The sequence below is a fragment of the Nicotiana sylvestris genome, chromosome 6 (genome assembly GCF_000393655.2).
Source record: "Nicotiana sylvestris chromosome 6, ASM39365v2, whole genome shotgun sequence".
NCBI classification, from domain to species: domain Eukaryota; kingdom Viridiplantae; phylum Streptophyta; class Magnoliopsida; order Solanales; family Solanaceae; genus Nicotiana; species Nicotiana sylvestris.
In genome coordinates this window covers 7,162,309-7,185,631 of record NC_091062.1, presented here as the reverse complement: position 1 = coordinate 7,185,631, position 23,323 = coordinate 7,162,309, and positions in this window count along the sequence as shown.

Here is a 23,323-nt window from a genome sequence, read left to right as displayed (position 1 = left end):
TAAAACTCCCAATATCACTCATTTTAAAAAGATATTTTGGTATTTTAAATATATTTAGTTTACATATCAAAAGTTTTCTTGAGCTTCTTAAATTTCTTGCCAAAATAAGGGCGCGTTTGGCCATTAAAAAAAAGTTTCATTTTTTAAAAAAAATGAAACTTTTTTTTGGAATCACCGTTTGATCAAAATTTCAAATTTCACTTAAAATTGAATTTCGAAATTTTTAAAAATTTGAAAAGCTACAAAATTTATTTTTTAAATTTCTTACTTCAAATCACTTATAAATATTCAAAAACAACTTAAAATTGTATTTACGTTCAAATAAAACTCTAATTATTAAATATCATTTTCATTTGAATATTTTTTATACTTTTTTCTGAAATTTCATACTCCGTCCGTTTCAATTTATGTGAACATATTTCCTTTTTAGTTTATGCTAAAATGAATGACCTCTTTTCCTATTTGGAAATAATTTACATTTATACAATGATTTATAACTATACAAAATATATGTGTTTTATTTTGCACCACAAATTCAAAAGTCTTTTCTCTTTTTTTAAACTCCGTGCCCAATCAAATGAATTCACATATATTGAAACAGAGGAAGTAAATTTTATGTCCAAACGCCCGCTAAATATCTTCGTATAAAATGGGACGGACGGATGATAATGACACGATGTGTTTGTTTAAAGATTAGTAGGTTATATGTGGCCGGCAGCCTGCGATTGAGGGGTATAGCTAGTAAATAATTTTTATTTTATTTTTTAAATTTACTTTTTGGCTTTTTGGTGAGGTTGAAGACAGTTTCTTTGTTCCAATATAAAGCTAAGTGGGGTCTATTTGTTTTTGTTTGTTTGTATAGTTGAAGTATGTTTTGGACCACAAAAGGATGTGGTGCAGTGGATGGGAGTATTTTTTTCTTAACCAGAGGTTTCGGGTTCGAGCCTTCGGTATGAAAACATCCTTGGTAGGGAGCGCTTCCCCCGAATGGGGCCCTACACAGAGCGAATTCGAATATAGTTGAGCTCTAATGCGAGTACCGGACACGTAAAACCCAAAAAAAAGTATGTTTTGGGGAGAGAAAAAAAAATCATTCCTTTTTTTAACTTTTGGTGAGTGACAAAATGTCAAATAGGTGGTGGGTGAATTCTTTTTTATGCCATTTAATGAACTGTTTTTTGGCAATAACGTAACGCGAAACAACAGCATTGTGCGGCAAAATTGACGTCTGAATTCTCCAACAGCTGTTACACTTCAGAAGTATGTTTTGAAGGGATGAATAAGCTAGCGTTTGAATATACACGGGCGGTCCGACAAATTTTGTGGCATGAAGCCAAACTTTACAAGGGGCGTTAACTTTTTAATTTTTTTAATTATTTATTTGAAGTCTATTTTTTTTTAGCTTTTCTTAGATACAAAGTTATTAATAATCTTCTTATAATCAATAACTCCTAATAAGTATTTCTGAATTGATAATATAGTTAATCCATTTAACATTTATTGTGACATTGTTGTTCTTTGGTAAGATTTTATCAATTTAACTTTGAAAACTTCTTTCCGCTGAAGCAACGGTAACATGAGTTATGAACATAATTTCATAAGCAATTTAGACATTTGGAAAAGAATTAAATCACTTTATTTGATTAAGTGTATCAATTAAACTGTTATCTTTGTACTATTTTTTTTAATACTTTTAATTCACAAAATAAATTTAAACCATCAATAGCGAACTGATTATTATGCTTTAAAGAACGTTCAAGATTAAGGTAATATTTTTTCAAATTTCCAACATCCAGTGGTCTTAGTTTTTACTGCCAAATACAAAACTAAAAACATTTTCATATGCTTCGAATTGTTCAAATCTATTTTGAAGTGAAAAAATAGTCTTGTCTATTATGTATACAAGTAATCAACTCTAAAGGACTCTTCGAAAAATTTCATTATCGACATTCGCATTAAATTGTTACTTCTTGTATATCACACATTTCTTACGAAATTCGGGTTCGATATTTATTTTAAGTGCAATTTCCTCGGTAGAAATCATAATAGCTGCAAATCCTTCTTTTCTATATTTATTAAAGAAAGAAATCAAACTTTTTCACTTCACGAAACTCTAATTTATACATAGTCTATTAGGTGTACAAAAATTGGGGCTCCAACAAATATGGGTCTAAAGGGGTTGGTTTACTTGCTTTATGGAAGGGTCGCCCCTGTGAATAGATATTTGGTTAAAATTTGATTATTTTTTTTGAAGTTGTATTAAAAAATAATTTTTGGGAATCTGACATTTCAGCTACCATAATAGTGTATTACATTGCTCCCCTTCCCTGTAAATTGTAAAGTAGTTACGACCTGGGCTACATAAAATGTTTTTTGCCCAATAACTACATAAACACATATTACAATTTGACATTGTTGATTGAGAATCGTATCTGCGGCTACTGCTGTTTTACCGGTTTGTTTGTCCCCGGTAATTAATTCTCGCTGACCACGTCCTATAGGGATCATCGAATCAATAGCAATAAGCCCTATTGGAAGAGGCTCATACACGGAACGACGCGACCCAGGGCAGCAGATTCGATTAATTGAGATTCAGAAGCTGAAATTTCCCCTTTATCATTAATAGATTTAGCCGAGGCATTTATAACACGACCCAAATAAGCCTTACTCGCAAGTATCTGAGCAATTCTTCTCGTTGCTTTTACAGAACTTCCTTCTTATATCAACAAACGAACGTTAATGAAATTGAAGTTATGTTTGGACATGCATTTTATTTTGTGAGTGGAAAACAAAATTCATCCAAAAATATTCTTTTTTTTAAAAAAAACTAATCATGTTCCATAAACAAATAATTTTTCTAAAAAGATACCCAAAATCTGTGGCCGAATGGGTGCTAAGACTTTTTCCGATCAGATCTGGTCCTATCTTATCAAACCCCTGGACTTAGAACAACCGACTTGTTTGAAGGAAGAATGGGGAGAGGGGGAGTCATGCCTATTCTCTATTCGGGCGCGAGCACGGAATATTTCCTTTTTCTTCGCTCTTCCGGAACCGGTACTGGAATAGGTATTTTTTCTAAATTGTTTACCTTAATTAATGGGGATTTCAGGAAAAAACCTTGCTCGAGTCTAAGAATGAAAAAATCCTACTCCCTCTGTTCCAATTTATGAGAACTTGTTTGACTGGGTACGGAGTTTATGAAAACATGAAGACTTTTAGAATTTGTGGTCCTAAACAAATCAAAAAGGGGCCCAAGATATTTGTGTGGTTATAAAAGCTTCTCATCAAGGATAGAATTGTAAGTTTAAGCTAAATTGTTTCCAAATTTAGAAAGGGGTCATTCTTTTTGGAACGGACCAAAAAGGAAATAGGTTCAAATAAATTGGAACGGAGGGAATAGTATATATGGAGCACATCTTCTTTTAATGTATTTTACACGACGTGAATTTGAATTAATCAGTGACTCATTTATGTAGCTTTAAAAATCAACTTACCAATTTCAGTTAAGTTATCCTCATTTAGCCACTGATAATAAGTCAAATAAAAGTTCACACAAGTGTAAAAAGGGGAAATTATATCATATATATTACTTGAACAGCTATGGTGCGTTTAAAATTGCATACTTCTTCAACAAATTGAGTTGGATTAGATTGTGCCCACACAAAAAAAAAAAAAGAAAAAAAAAAAGACATACCTCATGCAGGTTTATTTGGACCACATACATTACAAAAAAGGAATTTTTACTTGTTAATCATAAAAAATAATTAATTTGCAAAAATTCCAAAAGGCAAAGCGAACTGCAAGGGATGTGGTGCAGCGGATGAAATTGCTCTTTACTTAATCAGAGATCTCGGATTCGAGCCTTGAGTATGAATTTTTTTTTGATAGGGAGCGCTTCCCCCGAGTGGATCCTATGCGGTGCGAATTTGGACATAGTCGAACTGCAGTTGGATACCGGATGGGAAACTAGAAGAAAGAAGACATTATCAAGGAACTCCAAATCACACAAAAACAGCGTGGATCCAATTATGCCACGTGTCAGTAATATGATGTTTCGGTCCTATTAAAATATGCCAGCTGGAAGTGCCAGCTGCGCATTACTAACTTTTTTTTTGTGTGTGTGATTAATTATTTAATTCAGATAATATGAAACATGGAAGAGGGAAAAAATCAAAGGACAAATCATGTTCGAGGAACCAACATTAGTCAAAACTCAAGAAATGTATTAAAGCCAAAACCAAAGCAAAACTGGTAAATTGATGTAAAGTTGGAGCCAATTAATTTAAATAATTAGAAAAAAATAAAAAGACTATGAATAGTCGAGAATCGAAATGTGTAGACTGACCTAAATGCTACGAGCAGGGGCCAAGCAAACCCATCAGTTATAGTTTCGGCCGAATTCAGTACCTTTGGTCAAAATTTTGTATTTATCTTATGAAATTCAGTGAATATGTACTAATTATTATTTTAAAACCCAATAACTTAAAATAATTAGAACCCCGAATCCATAACCTTCAAATTCCGGCTCCGTCTATAACTACGAGTATCATTATTAAATGATTAAAAAAAAAGAATGTAAATAAGGAAGGCACGGGCGGAAAAGGAAGAGAGCCACGTAATATATGGGGAAATATTAGCAATAAAAAAGAGCTCTCAAAATAGAAATTGGAGAAAAAAAAAACTAATCTATTGTGTTGCATTTGAATTAATCAATAAATATATGAATTTTGTGTCTCTTACCTAAAGTTTTGTTATTTAATAATACTCAATTAATAATATATATTTTTATATATCAGAAGTTACAGAGTCATTTTGCCGAGTTCTTTTGACACCTACTATAAGAGCGATTCCCTAGGACCGAAAGGGGAAAGATTGAATCTTGAAAGACCGAACCTCCGGCTAGCAAGATCGGAGATTAAAGGACTCATACAAGACTTATTCCAGACCTTATTCCTTCACATGCTTCTAAGGCTCGAACTAGTCACTAAGTACAAAGCTCTGATATTTTTATGGCTTAATTATAATAAAATAAAATAAAATTAATACACAAAAAATAATGGTGTGATGAATACGATCTTTTCACCCTTAATCTCAGATTTTGTTTCGAATTTTGGGAATGAAAAGAATTTAATAGAGAATGTTTTCTCCTTTATTGAGTCTTATATGACGCGAATTCAGATTAATTCGGACTCTAAAGCAAATAAAGGACATTGAGTAAAATTAATTTAATTTAAATATGAAACATGAAAAATTCTTTTTAATATTAATTAATTAGAATGGAGGAGCCTTGACTCTTGACTTATGAAATTTACAATTTCACGGTTTTCTTTCCGTTTTTGTCGGCAGTAGGCAACATGCAGCCCGTCAACCAAAAGTATTATTTCTGCCACAGAATTTGGGACCCATTTTCCAACAATTTCATATGATTCTTCGGCTCCCTTATTTTCAATCCCTTCTTTATTGGTCAGACTGACAAGTATAAGATTTTTTAAAAAGTACAATTTTTAAAGTTGAGTTGGAAAAAGTAATTGAAAATTAAAATTATATTTGAACATATATTTTACTTGAAAAATATTGTAGTATTTTGAGAAAATATTATTTATTTGAAAAATAATTAAAAACCACTTTTTAAATTTGAAACTCATCTTCAAAAGTTCAATACAATATGTAACCAGCAATATTTTGAAAATGAATTCAATTATACAGAGCTATGATTTCAAGTTTATGAGTTCAGGATTTTAATCGCCGTAAATTATTGGGATCTAAATTAGTAATTTATGCATATTCAATAAAAAATTTAAGACAAATATAAGATTCGAAACAAAGCTATTGGGTACGATCGAACCCGCTCTCCACACTCTAACTCTGCCCCTGAATATATTTATATATATATATATATATATATATATATATATATATATATATATATATATGGACAAACGGGTCCAAAATCGTACGAAGGTTGAAAAGGTTGTTCCTTCTTTTCTTTTTAAAAATAAATTTGTGTAGGCATTTTATAAAATAAAATAAAGTACTGAAATTAAAGTTGAAAAGAATATTTGAAATTGCGTTTAAACATCATTTTCAACTAAAAAAAGTTTAATTATTTGGGAGCGAACCATTATTTTACTTGAAATACTCCTTATATGCTTTCATTATTAACTAATTAGTGGAATTTGAAGAAGAAAGCACATATAACTCGAATTACAGTTCATTAATTACCCAAATTAGAGAATTAATTGTACTTAAGAATAAATGAATAACCTAACGACAATATGTTTGTTGTGGCTGCTAGTTGTTCTAAGTTGGCATTTCATTTTACTTTTATAATATTACACCTATAAATTAAAAATGAAATTTCTAGTATAATAATTTTTGCCGAGGCGAATGTAGCTTTATAAGTACAGGTTCAATTGAACCCATAACTTTCGACGTGGATCATAAATTTATATATAAAATCTATTAAAATTAAAATTATAATGGATTCAGTGCTAAGAATTTTCAAAGTTGAACCCGCAGGTTTAAATCCTAGCCCCGCATCTGATTTTTGCTGATATGGCTAATGTAAGTTTTATAATAAAACAACTAAATTTCTTGAAAAGAAAATATTGCAATTTTCTTCCAATTAATGCCCTCTCTATAATTAGCTAGCTTACAAAAGTGTATTAAGTTTTTTATCATATAAATCGAGTAACATTATGAGATAGAGAAAAGTGAAAGTGGTCTAAATTAAAGTAAGGACATTTGAACTAATTGGTCCAGTGCTAATTTAATTAATTAACCTTAATCCCCAAAATTAAGATGTGAAAAAAAAAACCCTAAAGTTTCTCCGCGTAATGAAATACACATAATTGTTCCCATTTACAGCTTGCTTTTTCTTTTCCAAAACTTTATTCTCTACCTAGCTGTGACTAATATAGACAACCAAATGAGACTAATTAAATTTCCAATATTTTCCCTTTCAATATCTATTATTATTATTGTCGTTGTTGTTACGTTGATGACTTTGTCAAAGTCCTCGTAAGATATTATCTCATATGTACCTATTTTATAAGTTTTGGTACTTCATACAATGGGTCCGACGAGTTCGGTTAGATCCTAATTTCATTTAGCTTCTCCTGAACGTTGAGCCTGGTCGACTCGATTCTTTTCCGTGCCCACGGCCTATTCAATAAGGTATTGGTCCGACTAATATCGACTGAAGTGTGTCTCACTAATTTTTCATTTTGACACTTTATCTGTACCTTGTTTCATTTTGGCCCTCCAACACTATTTTATATGTTCCATTTTGACCTTTCAACTCTATTTCTTATGTTCCACTTTAACACAAAAGTTAAAATCAGTGCAAAAAATATAGTGCGTGTGTATACACAAATCTGAGGTGTAATAAATATTCAATTAAATGTTGCCACCTGGTTTTTCATCTATGTCAAACGGGTCAATACTAAAATACCTGAATCTGACCATATCTTTTGTGGGTTTATTTCATCTAAATGAGTCAGGTATAAATTCGATAGATATAAACTTTGGAACTTAGAGAATAAAGATGGGGCAACAGTGAATGAAAATTAATTATAATACGATGTCTTTCTTTACTCTTCATCAACAGGTATGCTTCCTTTAAGTAGGTAAATTATTCTATGTGAGAAAAAGAAAAGATTCCCTCTTTCTCAACATTCCTTTCTTCGTCTCCCTCTTTCCCATAACCATAATAATAATAATAATAATAATAATAATAATAATAATAATAATAATAATAATAATAATAATAATAATAATAATAATAATAATAATAATTCTCAGGATGCCAGGCTTGGGGGAGTTGTTTACTTGTTCAAGATATGTTCAATTTTCAATTAAATACTTAATAAGGAATTTGGTAGTATGAAACAAATAGTAATATATTACAACTTGAAAGTAGAAAAGTGTGGATTAATATTTGGCTAATTATAGACAAAAAGAATACATAATTTATTCAATTCATTGAACTTGAACAGCCACATTTCACTCTTTTCATCCACTTTTCAATTAGTAATTTATTTAATTTTTGGCACATACCAATCATATGAGTGTATATAGCACTATTCCCATAATATTCTAAAGTTGAAGTCATGTGGAAGTTGCTAAGAACTGCGAGGATATAGGCCCATATTCCTTTGTCTCTTTGTGAGAACAAATAATTATCTTAAATGATTAAAGACCTAAATCCATCACCAAATAATTTAATTATAATATCATATTTCTTTTATAACCAAGAAATTTCTGATATACGATTCGAAAATCGACAGATAATTGGCCTGCTTTTCTACCATTCTTTACTTATATAACAGGGATTTTTTTAAAACTTGTGAACAACTACAGACTTTAAATTTTCGCCCGCGAGCCTACTCAACATATCATGCATAACTAAAAACATTAGGTTTTTGTCCGAGGGATTTTGAACTCGTGAAGTCCGCCTACTCAACATATAATGCAACTACAAATATTACGTTTTTGTCCGCAGGAATTTGAACCCGTGACGTGCGCGTGACGTGTGCCTACTCAACATATCATGTAACTACAAACATAAGGTTTTTGTTCGCGAGTTTACCCAACATATCATGCAACTAATACAAACATCAGGTTTTTGTTCGGTGAATTTTGAACCTGTAACGTGCGCCTACTCAACATATAATGCAACTATAAAATTAGGTTTTCGGTTGCAGGAGTTTGAACCCGTGACACGCGTATGCTCAACATATCATGCAACTACACTCTTACAACTAGACCAAAGCTCTGAAGACTAATTATAATGTAGTATATTTACAAATATATAAAGAATCAAGTAAAGAAAAAGAAAGAAATGTTAACAATAGCCAAAAAGTTGAAAGAAAAGAATAGCCAGCTAAGTTTGAACAACTCCAGAGGATTAATTGTTCCAAATTCTAATCAACATATTTTTTTTGGTGGTCGGAAAATCATGTTTGATACCTTAGGGGAATCAAATGATTGGATATGATTGAAGGTTTGGAACATTCTTTTATAAATTACTAGGTTAAGCAAAGAAAAAGAATTATCTATTAACTACTTTCAAATTATTTGTCTCATCAATATTTTACTGAGATTAAATAATTTAAGTTTGATAGGATAATATTTTCTCTGAGAGTGGAGAAGTAGTTGGTTCTCCCTGTATTAACACACCCATGAATTCTTGTTTTAATAACCTATTCAATTCGGTTAAGTTTAAACGAGAACGGGAGTTTTGGAGCAACAATCAAGTTTTTTTCGTGTGATCTATAGGTCACGGGTTCGAACGGTGAAATTAGTTATTGATGCTTGTATCAGGGTAGGTTGCCTACATCACACCTACTTAAGGAGCGGTCTTTCCTTGGATCCTGCATGAACGCGAAATATTTTATGCACCGAACTGCCATTTTTTGCTCAAGTTTAAGCTGATTGAATTGTGAATTGACTCAAGGTGTAACTCGAAGTTTAAATGATCCATCAAATTATTGAGTAAAAGCGTATGAAATGGTGTAACCCCATAAGTTAAAATGTTATCTAAACTCAAAAATCCAGAATTGAATTTGGAGATAGGAGTCTAGGAGATATGTAAATTTTATAAGCACTTAAGCTAATATAAGAAAAATAGATTATCTTTTATATTATTCTATTAAAGAGAAAATTAAAAGTCGAAAGATTAGATCATATTGGATGCGTAGGGTTATGATCCGTGTCAGACTCGTCTTGAATAACAACAATAACAATAACAATAATAAAAATTTAGTGTAATCTCACTACTAGGATATGAGGAGTATACTATATACAGAGACATTACCTCTACCTTGACATGCCAGACCCGTCTTGACATAACTAATATTGTCCAAAACGAAATTCAGACAAGTTGAATCTGTTAATTTGAGTGCCTGTATGAATTACTAAAGAATTTGGTTCTTTTTCGCGTTCCTTAAACGTGAAGTACAATAAGCAGTAAAGTAAACACATCGATTTTACGTGGAAAATCACCAAACTCAAAAGATAGCAAGAACCACGACTTAATGTGTAGGATTTTCAACTTCAACTCCGCTAGAATAATGAGTCAAAATGTATCGATTACAAGACTGTAATCAATACTCTCCAGTACTCCTACTACGACTATTTGATTTGTAAGTTACTCTAACCTGTAAAGCAAACACTCAATCCAACACACTAATTATTTGGGATACTTTGATTACAACCCAATTTCCTAAAACACATTCACTATACTGACTCAAGGAGAACACAACACTAGTACTCGACTAGAGTATACAAAATGTAGTTTTTCAGTTGATGTGTTGAAGGATTTTCTCAGCCGTCCAAATGGATAGTATTTAAATGCCTGGACTCCAAGATCTTCTAAGAGTCTTATGCATAGTTAGCTTCTCGTTTGATAGGACTCCTATTGTTCCAAGGACTCCACAAGTCTTGAGACTCTTGTCTCTCAGATTTTTTTCGTATCTTCTTGGGCAATAATCCTTATCATCTGTAGCAACCTTCTTCCACCAAACTCAGACCTGGGTAACATTGAGATAAAATTGTTGTCTTGCAAAGACGTACATTCATCAACCATTAAGAGCTAAGTCATTTACCTTGAAAAACTGGTTTTTAAAACATCTAAGCAGCTACGTTGAAGATCTGGTTCTTCGAACATTGCATCTGAATAAACTCTCTTAATCATCAAAATCTTAACACTCAACAGAATCATGACTCATTTATTGATTTGAGTATATATATATATACACACACTTGTGGGAAAATCATCCATGTTGTAAAATCAAAAAAGTAATGGACTTGATTGTCTATTTCCTTTAACAAGCTTTTTTGTTTCCTGGAAAGTGTCACGAGAATAACTGTTAACTTCACAAAGGAGAAGAGAGCAAGAGTAGACAATTATTATTTTAGTAAAATGAATAGGCAAAACAGTAGGTCGTCACATGGAAACCACTAAATTGTACCGGCTATTTTTTATTTTTTTCACCCGATGTTTAGTATCCATATTAAAATTTATCTAACGCATAAAAAATTTCATATTAAAAACAAAGGGGCTCCTTTATAAATGCAACTTCATAATTGTACAGTTAGGGGTGTGCAAATCGAACTAGAAAACCCCACCAAACCGAAAAGTAAAATCAGACTGATTAAAAGCCCGATTAAATTTTGTCTTATTTGGCTTGGTGTTGAATAAAAATATCCGAACCAAACCGACATATAAATATATAATTTTTATATATACTTTTAAGACTTTTTATAGGATTTTCTTTAAAAAAAATATCTAGAAATATTTGTGGTTTTCTTCTGGGAAGTAATATTTAGTTAAATATGAAGTGCTCCATATTTATTGACTTTAAATAATGAGTTGTATGATTCTTTCTTATCAAGTGTTAGTGAAATGCGTCAATATCTTTGTTCTTCCATATTCATATATCAAAATCTATTAAATTCTTATATCTTTTTTGAATTTGAAATGGTATTTTGATAATTTAAAATTAAATAGAACATATCATTATATATTTAATTATTAAATTCGGTAAACCTTGAAAGTATACATCGATGTAAAATTATTGTCAAGCCACTGAAAAATAATTATCATATGTTACTAAAATAATTCTTCTATAAGAATATTTTAATAGATCATATATTTGTCAATTTTTTTAACTTTTACTAAATATATATTTACTTATAAAAAATTTAACAAAGTACTATTAAAATAATATTCACATAACAAAAAAACTCGAAAAAACCGATAAAATCGAACTCATCCAAACCGATATAGTTAGTTTAGTTTGGTTTTGATAAAAATCGAACTAACCAGGTCCACGTACCCCTTTTGTACTAGCTTAAATTGGGGAAAAATTATAACGACCCGGCCAATCATTTGTAAATTAGCGTCCCATTCGGTGGTATAAGGTCTTGAGCAGCTCTGTATTATAAACTTGCATGTGTGGTCGAGTTCGATTTTCGGATGATTCGGGGTCAATCTGGAAGAAGGATTCTTGTTTTAGAAGCTTAAGCGGTAAGGGTTGATCGGAATTTTGACTTTTGTATAGACAACTCCAAAATTGCATTTTGATGATTCCAACGGCTTTGTATGGAGATTTTGGACTTAGGAGTGCATCCAAATTTGGAATTGGAGGTCTGTAGGGTAAATTGAAGCATTTCGGTGAAAATTAGAACGTTGAAGATTTGGAAGGTTGAGAGGTTTGACCGAGAGTTAACTTTGGTGATATCGGGGTCGGAATGCGATTTCGAGAGTGAATTAGCTCTGTTATGTCATTTGGGGACTTGCATACAAAATTCGACGTCATTCTGGGTTGATTTGATATGATTCGACGCGAGTTGTAGAAGTTGAAAGTTCATAAGTTCATTAAATTTGATTTGAGGTGTGATTCATAATTTCAACGTTATTTGATGTGATTTGAGGCCTCGAGTAGGTCTTTGTGTTTGGGGACAAGTTGTTATCAGAGCTCTAGGTTCATAGGTGCTACGAGTCACAAGCGAGTTTAGTAGAGTCTTGCGGATTGGTACGGAGACGTCTGTACTTATCTTCGAGAGGCTACGGAACTATTAGGACAGTTTCACTTCTTTCATTCCTATCGTGCGAGTTTATTGATCTTAGAGTTTGAGTTTTTACCGTTCCATTCTCGCGCAGATGGTGAGGACACGAGCTGCAGTTACCGATGACACTGCTCCCAGAGAAGATGTCGCTAGAGGCAGAACCAGACACCGAAAAGGAGCACGTGTCGAGGCTAGGGTACCTACTAGAGCAGCAGTTGAGGAGCCTCCAGTAGCTCCGGTTGGGGGACAAGTACCCAAGGATCATGCTGTTACCCTCGGACTTCAGGAGACTTTAGCCCAGTTCCTGAGCATATTTGGTACATTGGCTCAAGCGGGGTTGATTCCATTTGCACCAGCTACTTCACATGTCGAAGGAGGGACTCAGACTCCCACTGCCCTTAGTCAAGAGCAGCGAGTTCACGATGGTCAGGTTCCAAGTGTCATGGCGACACAACCTGCGGTTCCAGTTCAACTCGCGGTTAGGGCAATAGCATCTGAGGAAGAACAACTTAGACTTGCAAGGTTCAAGAAGTATGACCCCTCCTACTTTTAGTGGTTTGGCTTCAGAGGGTGCACATGGTTTTCTAGAGGAGTGTCACCATATTCTCTGCACTATGAGTATTGTAGAGATGAGTGAGGTTGCTTTTACAATGCTCCAGCTTAAGGGAGCAGCATATCAGTGGTGGCGGGAGTATGAGTTGAGTAGCCCGGCCGATGCAGCTTCACTTTCATAGGCTCAGTTTTCAGAGATGTTCCTGAGAGAGTTTGTTCCTCAGTCCCTTCGAGATGCATGACGCGCAGAGTTTGAGCAGATGCGCTAAAGCACTATGTCAGTGTCAAAGTATGCTATTAGATTCGGTGATTCGGCCAGACATGCACCTCCTTTGGTCGCTACAGTTAGAGAGAGAGTCTGTCGGTTCATTGAGGGGCTCAGACATGATATCCTGTTCATCATAGCTTGGGAGTTGGAGTCAGATGTTCCATTTCAATAGGTGGTAGAGATCACTCGCCGATTAAAGGGCATGCGGGACCAGGAGAGATAGGACAGGCGAGGCCAGGAGAGAGAGGATATACGAGGTCATGAGAGAGAGGACAGGGAGGCTAAGAGGCCTCGTAGACCGGAGAAATCTGTTAGTCCTTATTTTGAAGGCAGGGTACGACATGGTAGAGGTTTTGTGGGTCAGCCAGTTCAGTTTGCACCTTAGGCTTCACACGGTATTTTAGGTGCTCATGGGTTTCATAGTACCTGTACCGCACAGTTTCCACAACCACGTCAGCAGAGAGGTTGCTTCGAGTGTGGAGATACCAGCCACATGGTGAGAGATTGTCCAAGACTCTGGACAGATGTATCACAATGGGGTATTCAGGCGAGTAGAGGGTGTCCAAGAGAGGGAAGCCCGACCCGTTGATGTGTTTCATACAGTAGGTATGAGGCCGCTATGCGATATGATATCATACATGTATGTTTTTGATTTATTAGAGAGGAGCATCATTTGTATTTTGTTTCGATTCTGTTTATCGGGGTGAGTCCTCCTATTTTGCTTCACATGTAGGTGAGCTTCATGACTTAGTACTTTGCTTATGTGTTTACCCATGTTGGGAGATTTTCTTGTGGTAGCCGTGTCTATCATTTTATTTTATTTGCTGTAGAGAGTTACAAGACTAGAAGTGAATTCCCGTTGGCCATTACGGTAGGTTTTGATGTGATTTCTATGTAATTTGGTTACGATTTGTGATTTAGATGCACTATCGGGGTGAGAGTTTAGTAAGTGTTGTGGTTTTTATTGGAGTATTTGACTTAGTGGAAGGTTTCGGTTGGTATGATGTGTATTCTACTTGTCATTCAGAGTTAAGGGTGAAACCCTCACAGATTCATGTGATTGATTTGTTTGAACCGGGCTGCGTGTCGTGGTGGAAGTTATATCAGGATGAGATCCTTGTCATTTGTTCATATGTTTTTATTCTTCATTGCAAAGTGATTCGTAGAATGGTATTGATAGTGAGTTGTGCCTGTCGGACTTATTTGATATTTCTCTTATGTGTTCTCCTTACATATTCAGTCATTTTTGTGCTGTGCTTATTGAGTTTTAGCTTGCGTGGTGTGTGCCCGGTGGCGTTAGAGGTGCCTTGGTGATTCAGGTGAATAGTTATAAGGTCTTCGTGTTTCTTGCATTATTATCAGTTTTGTGGAGGGTTGAAACAGAGTTCTAACATATATGAGGCTAATTGTCGGTGCAGGTTTTGATTACGGACAACTATTGTGATCAGAGATATTGTAATAGGCATATGTGTGATGTGTCATGTTGTGTGGTTGTACCTTGTAGGTATAGGCTTAAGTTGTTGCATCTGGTTGAGGCTGATACCGGGTGTAGATGTAGGAATCAGGTCGTTTGGAGAAGAACAAATGGAGAAAGTTTTAGTTCTAAGGCTTATTGGTATTGGGGGAAAAGGATAAATTACAGTTAAGCTGGTGTCGTCAGGCCTATATAGATGGGGGTGATGAGTATCACCCACGGGTGTATATAGGATGAATACGTTCAAAAAATTGATGACTTCTGGACGATTCTTGGCACGTTCGAGGACAAACGTTTGTTTAAGAGGGGGAGGATGTAACGACCCGGACAATAATTTTGAGAATTAGCGTCATGTCTAGCGGTATAAGGTCTCGAGTAGCTCTGTATTATGTGTCATGAATTGCATGTGTGGTCGAGTTCGGTTTTCGAATGATTCGGGGTCAATTTGGAAGAAGGATTCTTGTTTTAGAAGCTTACGCAGTAAGAGTTGACCGGAGTTTTGACTTTTGGGTAGACAAATCCGAAATAGCATTTTGATGATTCCAACAGCTTCATATGGTGATTTTGGACTCAGACGTGCGTCCGAATTTGGAATTGGAGGTCCGTAGGGCAAATTGAAGCATTTCGGCAAAAATTGAAAAAATAAAGGTTTGGAAGGTTGAGAGGTTTGAGCGAGAGTTGACTTTGGTGATATCGGCGTCGGAATGCGATTTCGAGAGTTGGATTAGCTCCGTTATGTTATTTGGAACTTGCATATAAAATTTTACGTCATTCCGGGTTGATTTGATATGATTCGGCGCGAGTTGTAGAAGTTGAAAGTTCATAAGTTCATTAAGTTCGATTGAGGTATGATTCATAATTTCGACATTATTTGATGTGGTTTGAGGCCTCGAGTAGGTCCGATTTTTTTTACGGGACTTGTTGATATGTTCGGATGAGGTCCCGAGTGGCTTGGGTGGGTTTCGGATAGGTTTAGGGTGTTGCGCTTGTTTTTTATGCTCCAGCGTCATTTTTTCAAGTATAAATAGTTATACATTAATAAAATGAGCTATAAATTTAGTTTTTATTTAAGCATTAGATCCGTATCGTAATTACGAAGCCATAGCAAAAAGAATCGTCAAATTTGGACATCGTATGAAAGAGTTATACTCATTTCCGTGTCAGGGAAATTGTTAGTTTCTGGTGTAGCTGCAATTGCGAATATTTTTATCACAATTGCGATGTCCAGTTCGCGATTGTGAACAATTTGTCGCAATTGCGATATTTTCCAGCCATGTTCTTGTTCGCAATTGCGAAGGCTTCTTCGCTTTTGCGAGAGTTCGCAATCGCAAATGCGACATCTGCAGCTTGTTTTCAGTTGTGCAATTTAGGTTTTTGCTTCATTTTGTGATATTTTTGAACCATAGGTTCGATAGTGGGCAATTTTGAGAGAGGAATTTCATAATCGTTGGGTAAGTGCCCATGTTCAATTTCTATGTATATTTCATGATTTTATTTTAATTTTAACATCAAAATGGTGAGAACCAAAGTGAACAAAAGGGAAATTTTTGAAGAAATCTTTCAAAATGTAAAGTGATAATTTGAGGGACGAATTGGTATCGGAATTTAATAATTTTGGTATGGTTGAACTCGTATCGGAATGAGTGCTCGGGTTTTGTAAATTTTATCGGGTTTCGAGGTGCGGTCCTGGGGGTTGACTCTTTAGGTTTTTTTAAAGATCGAAACTTTATTATCCGAAATACTTTTCTATGAGTTTTATTTATGGATTGAAGTTATTTTGACTAGATTTGAACCATCCGGAGGCTGTTGGGGAAAACTACCCTTAGGATATGAGTTTTGGATGCTAATTGTGTTATGTGAAGTCTGTGTACGCGAGGTGGCGAGTGCGTGCTCGGGCTTATTTGTGGAAAATTGACTAATTAGGGCTTTTAGGTTCTTATGTTCATCATATATGAAGTTGTTTGGTTATGTTAAGTTCCTCATTTACTAGTTTCACCTCTACGTGTCTTAATTGGAATTAATTGTTTCATGTTCCACTCTTGTTGCCTATTTGACTCTTGTGTGCCTCAACTGAAGTGTTGCCTTTTTGATTGCCATGCTATCCTTTCCTAATTGCTTATCCGTAATTGAAATTATTATTATCGCTTCTGTAATTGTCTGTCCTTAATTGAGGTTATTATTGTCCTTTCTGTAAGTTGGTTATCCTTAATTGAATTTGTTGTATCTCTTTTGTAATTTCTCAACTCTAAATGAAGTTTAATTATTCGTTATCATAGTTGACTTATCCTTATATGGAATTATTGACTCATGTTGTCTCCCTTGTTGTCAAATTGTACTTTTGTGGAATCATTTGTTACATATTATTTCTCCTTTGTTGAGCTATTCTTATTGAGACTAGTATTCTCTATTGTATTTATTCTTTGTGAGCTCGTTCTATCGTTTCTTTGTGTTTCAAAACTCTTGAGTTGATTTATTTGTCGTATTCTTATGTTATTATTGTTTTTGTTGTTGTCCTCAGTTTGTTGAGCCGAGGGCTATGTGCGGTGGTGGTAGTGACACTATTTAGAGGAAATATTGTGTTGTTGTGTTTTTGACACGTGATATTGTTGGTAGAATTTGTTTGGGTGTTTGCACGAGGTTTCTGTCATGCTATTGTTATTATTGATGTTGCACATGCGACGTGACAAGATGGGCTATATCTGTGTGTTTGTGCATGTGGAGAGACAAGAAGGGAACATTTCTATGTGTGTGCAGCGAGACAAGGCAGGCATATACTTTATTACTCCCTTCGTTCCAGTTATGTGAACCTATTTCCTTTTTGGTCCGTTCCAAAAAGAATGACCCCTTTCTAAATTTGAAAATAATTTAGCTTAAACTTACAATTCTACCCTTAATGAGAAGCATTTATGACCCCACAAATACTCTGGGGCCCTTTTTAACTTATTTAGGACCACAAATTCCAAAAGTCTTCATTTTTTCTTATAACTCCGTGCTCATTCAAACATGTTCACATAAATTGGAATAGAGGGAGTATTGCGCACATGACGAGATAAGGTGGGCTATGTCGGATAATGATTTGTGATAGCCTGGGGGCATTGTTGTTGTTGATATTTGTGTAGTGGCGTGCCTAACTTGTGTGAGTTTTACCTTGTGCAAAATCGTGGGAATTATTTCTTATATGCCATTCATTTCCTCTACTCTTACTCATTGGCCTGAACTGTGATAGAACACTTGCACAAGCATACACGTAATTAACCACCCCTATTGGTCTAATAAGATGTATCCTGATGTTATTGATCATTCATACATACCCTCGTCTACTTGACTTCTATGTGAGAATTGTTTATTGGCATGCGAGTCGTCCATGCATTTACCAGTTTTAATGAAGGCATGAGATGCCAAGTGATTAAGGTTCACGAATTGGGACCCGTGAATTGTGAATATTTTGAGGTTTGGTACCTTGTGGAGATTATTCGATCAACATGGTGAGAAAGCGGTTATTCTTATAGAGTTGTTGCTTGTCTTTCCTTTATTTGTTTTTGCCGGATTTAAATTGTATTCAGCTTACTCTACTGTGTTATTACTTGTTGTGTCATGCTGCTAATTGTTACTCTACTGTGTTATTACTTGGACAAGAGGGGTTGCTCTGATGGTAATCAACCCCCACTTCCAACCGAGAGGTTGTGAGTTCGAGTCTCCCCAAGAGCAAGGTGGGAAGTTCTTGGAGGGAAGGATGCCGGGGGTCTATTTGGAAACAGTCTCTCTACCCTAGGGTAGGGGTAAGGTCTGCGTACACACTACCCTCCCCAGACCCCACTAAGTGGGATTATACTGGGTTGTTGTTGTTGTTGTTGTTGTTGTTGTTGTTGTTGTTGTTGTTGTTGTTGTATTTCCTACTGCAAGTACCGTATTGTTGTTTTCATTATGCGTAGCTTTGTAGAGATATCGTACTCTGTTAGTTCTACACTATACTTGTCCAGGTTATTTAGTCCAGTAGGTGTCTTGACTTTTCCTCGTCACAACTCCACTGAGGTTAGTCTTGATACTTATCGGGTACTGCTGTGGTGTACTCATACTATACTTTTGCATATTTTTGTGCAGATCTAAGTATTTCGGAGTCACTCGATCGCTAGCTAGTTGTTCGGATCTTGCTGTGGAGACTTAATATAAACATGTTGTTGCATTCGCAGGCTTCGGAGTGACCTTCTGATATTGTACTTGCACTGTTTTATCTCTCTTTAGAAACAGTTATATTTAGAGATTTTTCTAGCAAACTCAGTAAAGCTTATGACTTGTACTACTGGTTTTAGGATTGTAAGTTTTGTATGAAGATTTCTATTTCGTATCGGTCAGTCGTTAGTTAAATATGGTTATTTCTTCAACAAATGTTAAGCTTACCTAGTCCCTAAGACTAGGTGCCATCACGACATCTTACGAAGGAAAAATTGGGGTTTGTGACAAAAAGAGGTCGGATATTTTACTTTTAAAATTATTTTTTCATGAAATAGTATGGTTTTCGGCCAAGCCTTTACGGTTCTTAGCCTGAATTATATTCTAGAATATGTAGTGAAAGTTGAGTGATTATGTGGTTAGAAAAAATATTTTGTTAATTGAAAGTTGAGTGATTATGTGGTTAGAAAAAATATTTTGTTAATTTTCTTAAATTATATTATTTTGCTCATGCATAATTTTTACAACTTAGAAAGACTTCTCTGTTCATATCTCAAGTTTAGTTGATGGGGCGGACATACCTTAGACTCAAGTGGTGGCAATGGAAAATCATTTCGTTGAATTTTTTTATTAGATATGTGTCACACCTCCTTTTTCTACTCCGGAAAGGGTATAAGGGAGTTTTTTTCAATTTAAGTGACAATCGAAATAAGATTATTTGTTTAAGTTCAGAGTCGCCACTTGGGATAATTATATGGTGTCCCAAGTCACCGGTTTAAAATCCTGAATCGAGGAAAAGACTCTATTTATGGTCCGCGAAACACAAAAATTCGGGTAAGGAATTTTGTTAACCCGGGAGAAGGTGTTAGGCATTTCCGAATTTCATGGTTGTAGCACGGTCGCTCAACTATTATATTGGCCTAATTATCTGATTAATTACACATTTTAAACCTACGTGCATTTTTAACTTTCTAACCGCTTTTAATATTTTAGGAAAACTTCAAGGTTATTTAAAACACATCGTAAGCCACGCTATATGAAATGCACCCACGGTTCACGACACGTTTATTTAACCTTGTTGGGATTTGGAGCCGGGTCACTAGAAATGTACACCCGGATTTTAGCAATTACAAATCACAACTACGTCACGGGAACCATACCCGTAGTCATGATAAATGTTTAATTAACGCGCCTAAAGCAAACTACGAAATTCATTTTTAGTAACCAAGTTATAATATTTGTGAGGGCCATGAGTGGTCTAATTATGGATGGGACACCTCAATCCATTTTTTTAAAAGAAATCATACTTAACTAAAGCCATCTAAAGATGTTTAGATTTTCATCTAAATTAAAATTCAATCTAGAGCTACTCGAAACAAGCCTACATGGGATCATATACTTAAAATAGTTAACTGTTTGGGGTAGGTTCCAGGCTTGCATTAAGCCCAGAAACGCCCATAAGTCCTAAGAGGGAAAATGGGCTCGAGGTGAAGCCCAGAATTGAAGATGAATCAGTAGGAGGCATCGGGTTCAACTGGGCCAACTACAAAGCCCAGTTCTTAAAGACAAAGCCTTGTTGTACGACTTGTTTTAATTATTTGAAGCGAACTTCGTTACATGAACATCCTGAGATCAAACAATGCATTTAAACCAAAAAAAAATAAAGAAAAAATGAACAACCAAGCTAAGGCTGAAGTGCCCTAGCTTGAAACGTGACTGAGATGTCTCGATTTGGGCCCATATTAGGCCTCATTCGAAACTCAACAGTCCTCGTACCCTATTACAATCCAAATCATTTGTAAATTTTAACTAGATTAAAAGACATATCCTGAGACCAAATCATGTTACTATATTAATGATACAACACTTAGAATCATAGCAGCCTGCACATAATTCATTCTTTATCACTATCATAAGATAATAATAATCCTAACTTTAACCAAACGTAAACATGATTTCAACATATATGGCTTACTAACATGGATTTATTCATGTCAAATACCAACTCTAAACATGCATTCATATTTACAGAATTAGTGGCGAGCATGTTGAAGGTGTTCAGTCACCTGAACTCATATGGCAACTCACAAACAACAATTTAATACAGTCCCACTTATTACAATTAAGGTATAGATGAAGCTACCTAGCCATAATGCAAAAAAAAAAAACTAAAATTAGCTCTAACTTTCAACATTCAAACGCCATGACTAACTGCCTAGAGGTGAACATCAATTTTAAGCCAAACATTTCAAAAATGAACAGAAAACTACGAGTAAAAGAAAAACAAGGAAAAAGTCATTGAACAACAACGAATCTGGAGTTTCACTTTCCAATCAGCATATTATAGCCATATTTTTGCAGTTGTGATAGTACCTGGATACAACAAAAGGGAAATAAAATCTCGGAATCAACTAAAATGAATCAATAAAGAAGGACCAACAGTAGTAAACAACAAACAAAACCAAGTAACTTCTGTGATCAACTATTTTCAGCTTGGAGAAAATCAGAAATCCTCATGAAAAGACTTTAAAGTTCTAAAAGAAAGATCAGAGGGCAATTTGAGCCAACTTTGATAATAAGAGTGCAGAGAACCTTTTGGTATTTTTCAGGGAATGAAAATCTATCTTCGTCTCTGATTTTTGTATGAAAGAAGGGTACTACTTATAAGCCTCCAAGGCCATGTGCTGTATAACCAATTAGGAAATATTCCCTTCAGCTTGAAAAGGCATCTTTCTAACAAAATTGGGACAGCTGGTTGTTCCACATTGGCTTATGCATTTTATGAAAACCAAATGAGACCAGCGGCCCCTATTCTAGAGCCTTCCTAATGTAAAAATTATCTGAAAGTACTTGTTTTATTTCCCCGCTTAAACCCTAAGTTTCCAATTGTGCAATTAAACCCCTAGAAATTCTAATAATTTACAGACTAAGGCAAATAAAAATAAAAATCTGAATTGAAACAAGGAAGATCAAATAGAGCCAAATTCTAATTCAATTGAGCTTTTAATTAAACCTAAATTCCTTTATCATTGAATTGAAATCAGAGATGACACAACACATACACATTTGAACCTAATACTAGAATGAATCCAGAATAATGAGCCATTCTTTAAGGACTAAACCATCTTATCAACATTATTACATCAGTGCAGCATGATCAATGCAAGGAAACTAACCTACTGATTCGAAATTAACCAAATTAAACCAATATCGACAAACCCTAAAATAACAAACTGATCAATTAGTAATTCAGTAAAAATGCTTAGCTAATGAACCCTAAAACTACTGATTAAACAAGTCTAAAGACTGAAACAAGAAAGATTTTTGTTAAACAGATAAAGAATGGACAGATTAACAAAAAATGAAAGAAAACATAAATCAAAAAGAACATAGACTAAAACTTGAAGAAGAGATAAGAAGACAAAAAGGTGAATGATACCTTGCCAAGAAGCGAGTCAACAGTTCTTTTTAGGTCCATTTCATCCCGGTTGACCAACATAGGTCTTTTCCTTTAAGGGATCCGGTCTTTAATGGCTTTGACCGGATCTCCTTGAAAGAAGAGACTTTTGGAAGTCTAACCTTTGAAAAAGAAAAAGCACGGAACTCAGACTCGACCAAAACAGAAAACCCCTTTCTTAGATTTGCAATTTCGGAGTTTTTCGAGGTTATTTGGGAAAATCGGTGAGGTATTTAATGAGAGAAGGGTACATGGGTGGCCTGGTGAAATTTTGGACCGATTTGAAGGGATTAGGGTTTAGAACCTGACTTTGGATCTAAGATTCGATGATTTGGGTGGGGATTTAGGAGAAAAGGCTTGTAGATTTGGAACGGGGAAGGGGAGGAGGTTATATGGTGTTAATCTGGGGGTGTTTGAGGTGACGCCGCCGCCGTGGGCGATTTTCGGCGGGTGGTTGACGGCGGAGACGGTAGGGATTTTGGGGCGGCGTCTCTAGGGTTCGTTTGAGAGAGACGAGGGTTAGGGTTGGGGTTCGAATATGGGGAGGGGGAGGCTTTCAAACAGCTATATACTAAGTGATTGCCTAGTTCCGAACCGTTGGATCAAAAGAATCCAACAGTTGTGATGAGATAGGGGTAAAACGAGGTTGTTTAGTGTTGGGGGAAGACCTGGACCAGGTATTTGGTTCTTGTGCTCGGATTTTGTGGTGGGTTTGGGGCGAAAATGGTTTGGGCTTCAACAATTTTGGCCCAACAGCCCTTTGTTCTCAAATTCCCTTTTTCTTTTTTATCCCTTTTTTTATTTATTATTATTAAAATTCCTAAATTAA